Source organism: Onychostoma macrolepis, chromosome 13 (genome assembly GCF_012432095.1).
Source record: "Onychostoma macrolepis isolate SWU-2019 chromosome 13, ASM1243209v1, whole genome shotgun sequence".
Classification (NCBI taxonomy): domain Eukaryota; kingdom Metazoa; phylum Chordata; class Actinopteri; order Cypriniformes; family Cyprinidae; genus Onychostoma; species Onychostoma macrolepis.
The window spans coordinates 15,439,695-15,445,810 of NC_081167.1; the positions used below are offsets into that span (position 1 = coordinate 15,439,695).

A 6,116-nucleotide genomic window follows, 5' to 3' on the forward strand; every position below is an offset into this window, starting at 1 on the left:
ACCTAAATTTTAAATCACATATGAATATAAAAAATGTAACCAGCTCAAACACAAGAATAACAATGTTGAAATGATTTTGTTAGGCAGCATGGTGCTTGAACACATTACATGCTGGTCCTGTAATTCAGTTCCTTTGGGTTTAACACAGCAGGAGAGCAGACAAACAAATGTTAAGGACACAAAGCTCTTAACTGTACAAAAAGAGAAATCGACAAGCTCCAATTTCTTAGCAGCATTCAGACCTTCGAAATGTGGGATGATGAGTCTGTTGATCTTTTCATCTTTTAAATTGTGGTCTTATTTTATTTTACTCCTGTGATGTTGATATCCCACAATGTAGTGCCTCGGTTAAAGCCACTGTATGAGAATTAAACAGACTTTTATGATTTTATGTTTGAAAGAGTGTGTGAGCCTCCCACCTAATAGCCTCTTCAGAGGATCCTTCAGGAATGAACGTGGATAATGGAAAGAGACCACTTAATCCAGCCTCCATTACTTTTCCATAATCAATAATCAGCGCAGATGATGTAGAGATTTGAAAATAAATCCACAAAATTCTTTTAAATGAAGCTTGTAGCTTTTATTTAAGCCTGAGAATGTAATGTGAGATGTAATCATTACCTACGTTAAGCCATTGGACAGTCAGCGTGGAAGAGAGTGAAAGAAGATACAGCTTCTTCTTCAGTAGATCAGTAGATTCAAAAATCTCAAACAAACAAAACAGCCGTAACAACTGCATGATGTGGTTTGAGGCAAAGAGACGTGTCAGGCTATTAATTCTTCAACAAATTCCAGTATGTCAGACTATGGTCATATTCATGTTATTTCATCTGTCTTCAGGCAAGATTTTAGACACACATATTATCACTGAGGAGGGTATGACTGTATCATCAGCCGTTCTCTGACACCAAGTCCTCCCACATATCCAGCTCTATCTCTGCCTTTTATGCTGCCAAGAGTAGGATATTCCTTCCCAGCCTCTCCTTAAACGCTCCGTTTGTTTAACCTGAGTAACACCTCTTCCCTGCCGTTGCAGGCGCCTGCAGTCGATATGTGGAGCATACTGATAAAAACCAATCAGTGAGAAGTGAGGGGGCTCCGTCTCATTTGGCTGAGGAAGTGCTTATAAACAGTCTGTGCACAGATGCTGTATGCCAGGTAAGTAGTGTGTTTGAAAACATGGAAAGCGTAACCGCAGCACTTCAACATCCAATTACAAAAGCCACACTTCCTTGAGAGGATAGATGCAATTTCATGTTACATATAGAATATCGTGTATAACTCTGTGTACAGAAAGCTTAGCAAGAAATAAGTAAACCGCCTTTACTTATAATAGCCTTAGTTTATATATTATTATATGTATATTACTTATAATAACAGTATATCAGATTATATGACAGTTAAGGGCCGTTCACACCAAGGATGATAAGATAACTATGGTGATAACTATAACTATAAAGTTTTAATAATTTAATAATAATTCTGTGATCACAGCTATAAAAATAATGACACAGAGGAACGATATTGGTGGAATATCTTTCAGAATTATTCTTCTTCCACCTGACGAATAATAAAAACTTCGACAGCCAATAAAAATCCACCCGACCTTAAAATTGTTATTGTGCATTGATGTGGACACTAATATTGTTATCATTCTTGGTGGTCACACTGACTACAATAACTATAAAGACAACTATAGTATTCAAAGTAACATCTGTTGTACTAAATGCGCGCTACAGTGTCTGTCCCTTTAAATGCTCAATCTTGTTAAAGTCAGGTGGATTCTGATTGGCTGTCAGTGTTTTTATTGTTCATCAGCTGAGGAAAAAAAATTAAAATTCCAACTACATCATTCCTCCATTTTGTTATAATTGTAGAGTTTCAAAGATAATTAAAATGCTATATTTATCCCTACAGTTATCGTCCTTGGTGTGAACGGGCCTTTAGGTTTTTTCCTCAAATTTGATTGGCTGAGCAGCATTCCATGAGAGCCAATGAACAGGCCAAAATTTCTGGGACTTTTACTCTTAGCAGCACTCTGCTTTTGCCCACGTTTGCGTGTTCCAGATAGACAGATTGCCGTTCTGTGCAGTAATGTTACAGATTGTTCAACAACTTGTTCAACAGTTTTCATAGATACACCAATAGGAGTGAATAACTCATTCAAATGATTTGTTTAAAAGCACTGATTCATTTAGGAATGATCAAGTGGCTGTCTTTATGAGGGCATCATTGAATCATTTACTTAATCGATTTGTTCAAAACCACAGAAATGAAACGCAACTGCTTCAATTGTAACTAGTTATTTTAGTTATATAAAGTAACTGGCAATATTGTGTGCAAAATGTGAGTTGCTCAATATTAACATCTTGTTTATTGAACTGTTAAGAAAAATATTACACTTGCAATCATTCTCTTGGTATGAATATCAGTGCAACCCACAGCCACATCACAGCTGTGCTTTAAAACCGCTCCACTTTTGATCGTGCAATAATCAAATATTCAATTCAGCATGCAAGACACAATGTAATTATCCTTTAGTTTTTAATGAATCTCAATTAGCAGTAGTCCCACTCTTCTCATTATAGAGAACTTTCCTCTTCATTTAATAAGCACTCCATACGCTTTAGGAAGACATGCATTTGTGACTTATTCTGTCTCCTCTAGTGAAAATCACACTCCTGTAGTCCCTCCTGAACACATCACCTGGAAAATGCAGCCATGTTTGCATAGCATCTGTTTATTTTTGGTGTTCGAATGATTAGTATTATGGGGGTATAATGGATTCCTGCGTTATTCGTGCTGTTTTGGCACACACATTGGACCGAGCCATTCTCATGCTAAGCTTATGACTGTGTGAGCCAGGGGCCACATTCCCAGAGTGCCTAGCGCCTGTTTGTGAATTCAGAGTGCAGCGAGCCTTGCTGTTTTCACCTGTTTTCGTGTAATCAGTTTACCACTCACCCATCTCTTCATCTGTTTAATTCTTCGCAAATTACAGCTGTTTTAGGAAGTTAATTGTTCTGCTGTGATTCAAGGACATTTGAAAACAAGACAATAAGTGATTCATTTAAAACTTTGAGTGAAATCTTTGTGGAAAATGGCATTTGAAACAAGGAGGTAATGGAGAAATCTTCTCATTCGTGTGTTGTGCTGCATGAAGCACAAGGGATGAACTGTCTACTGTATGTTGCTTCCAACTTTGTCAGAATATGGAACTCATTTTAAATTGGACATCAATGGAGAAATCATTTTTTAATACTTTTATATCCTCATAATACCCCATAATACTAATTCTAGGTATATGGCATCAAACCTTGACAAACCTTGATAAAATGTTCCACTGCTCATAATGCATGGTACTGTTTGTATTTATAATTGTATTTGTGATTCACTCTTAACAAATTTGATTTAATCTCATGCTTGCTTGCTTTTTTTTTTTTTTTGCTATGCACCAAAAGCAGTGAAGATTATGTTATGATTGAAGAGTCAATTAATGCAGTCGGACTAAAAATTCAGAGGTTTGACAGTGATACAATGACACCATCTGCTTGCAGGAGTGCACTTGCACTCTCTTATTCTCTGCCATTATGGTAACACTACACACTTGGCAAGTCGACTGAGGGATTTGTTCTGGAAACCAAAGATAATTGCAGGGCTGCAGACAACAGCATCCAACTGACAGATGCTTGTCAATGTAACTGCGCTTTCTCGAGGTCACTGCCAACATTGCTCGAGATGTGTTTCAGCCCACAGTTTATGAGCTGTCTTACTTGCGTATGATAATGTTCTTGTATTGGCAGATGTTGGTGGAAAAGCATAAAAATGCACCTGAATTAATGGTGTGAAAAAACTTCTCTGTCTCTTTTCTTTCCCCACCAGTGTTGAACTTCTCATTTCCATGGATCTGAATAGAGCTGATCTTGACAGAACATCACTGCAGGGCACAGATGACCACTGCGTATCCATCATGTGTAAGTCACTGTAAAGTCACACTTGGTTTGTGACAGATGGGAAAGGACTGCATGAGAAAGCTTTTAGATACTGTGGTAAAATGAAATAAAAAAACACAGGACGATCACATCAGAAATAAAAAAATAAATAAATGGTGCTTACCGGCTGGTATGTATTGACGTAGAATATAGAGTCCTGTAATATAATCCTATTTTTCCCAGTCGAAAAGATACATTTATGAGAATTTGTCTTTGGAGTGACACTAAGTTAAGTTGCATGTTTTTATTGTCTTTTTCAGTGAAATGAAATCTGAACAGCGTCTTATGAGATGGATCTCAACCTGGATTGGCTCATTCAGACCACGTAAAAGGTCCAAGCAGATACCTTCAAGTTGAATCACATCCAGTTTGAATTCTTCCCATGAATTCAATATGGCATTATGGTGTTAAGATCAATAGCAACATAAGGCATGCCACATATTGTGGTATAATATGAGGCTATGTTGATCTAACATTGTTTTCAGGTTTAAATCCTTTCTCATACACAATGCTATGCTGTAAGGTCTTGCATTTTTTGGTCATATATCCTCTTTTCGCTTAATCTTTTTTATCCCACAGGACAAAAAAGGACATAATTGGATTAAATGGCTGTTGAAGATGGAGTATATTTTGTCTAAGTACGTCATCTACGCTATGTCACCTCAATGACAGCTAAATGAGAAGGTTTAACATGGTGCATTAAATCTTGATAGATATACAATCACTTGCAGCTAAATACGTATAAATATCTTCATGCAACACGAACAGTTTTCTTGTATTTTTGGGGTTATAGAAGCAGCTTGTTTCTGTGCTTTCTGCCACTGTGACATCTGTGAGCATATGACTCAGTTTGCTCTTCATATGTCATTACTAGCAGTGTCGAAATACAGCACATATTACTCATCAGAACCTGTGCTTTCAAAGCCTGAGGCTTCAAAAATTATTTACCAGTTAGACAATACATACAGTAAGTGAATTTCACACAAAGTCTCATCCTCATGGAAATGTGTCGTATGTAATCAAAATCCAGTGCATAAATCTACACATATTCTCATTAATGCTTTGAGTTCCTCAGCTGAATGTGTTTTGAGCTTTTTCTCCTTGCAGTGGAAATTTCAAAACATCCAATCATGTTTTTTTAAGTGGCATTTTAACACCGTCAAAGTGCCTTTGAGGTTATCAACACAGCTCAGACCGAATTTTAAAATTCAATTTCCTTATGACTGTACAAATGAAACAGCATCTTTCTGGAGAATGTGAAAAGCTTGTAGGATTCAACGCATATACCTCAAAGCAATCAATAGTTTGTACAGAAGTGTCTATAGCAGGCATCCTCAAATCTGGCCCACTCCTGCAGAGTTTAGCTCTAACCCTAATCAAAAACACCAGAGCATGCTTATCAGAGTCTTCAAGATCATTAGAAAATCACAGGTAGGTGAGTTTGATCAGGGTTGGAGCTGAACTCTGCAGCAGATTGGCCTTCCAGGGAAAGATTTGAGGAACCCTGGTCTATAGGTTTGTTAAATAAGAGCTTGTACACATCTCCACTAAAGCAGTAAAGATATAATTTAAGCACTTTTTTTTTTTGTAGTCATAAATAAATCTTTTTTTTTTTTAATCTGAAATCAGTTTACTGCCAATTTCACTCAGCAGTCCTCTCTGTTGTTATCAATCTGGTAGAGGGAATAAAGGAAATGCTTTTATTTATTTATTTTGCTCACCAGGTTCTGAGACTCAATAGTGAGACATGTGAACTCACCCACAATACAATTAAAATACTCTTCATCATAATGCTCCAGTAAGAGTATGTGTCCTATAAAAAAGTTAATTGTATTGTAATGCATAGAAGTACCACTGATAAAATCATGAGCAGCAACACGGTTTTATACTTAACATTACATAATAAAGCTTTGAAACACACACATGCACGAAGTCTTATGTAGTCTTTATTTCAGTTCTAGATGTGTGCTGGGATCTTTAGACTTGAGTAACTGTTCCCATCATGCAGTGTTCTGTTTAACTCTAATCAAACCCATCAGGGTCTACAGGTTCACATGGAAATCACTGGCAGGTCCGCTGGAACAATAGACTGCAAGGCCCTGCTTTAATATTTTCAGTACTTTC

The 6,116-nt window shown here is 37.0% G+C and overlaps 1 long non-coding RNA gene across 1 annotated transcript; it reads left to right on the plus strand.

Moving 5' to 3' along the window:
• On the plus strand, nt 1-5,906 carry LOC131552451 (uncharacterized). The gene is made up of 3 exons (XR_009273970.1): nt 1-1,158; nt 3,883-3,974; nt 4,253-5,906. It is a non-coding gene; the product is annotated as an uncharacterized LOC131552451 (long non-coding RNA).
• Nucleotides 5,907-6,116: the final 210 nt, after the last annotated feature.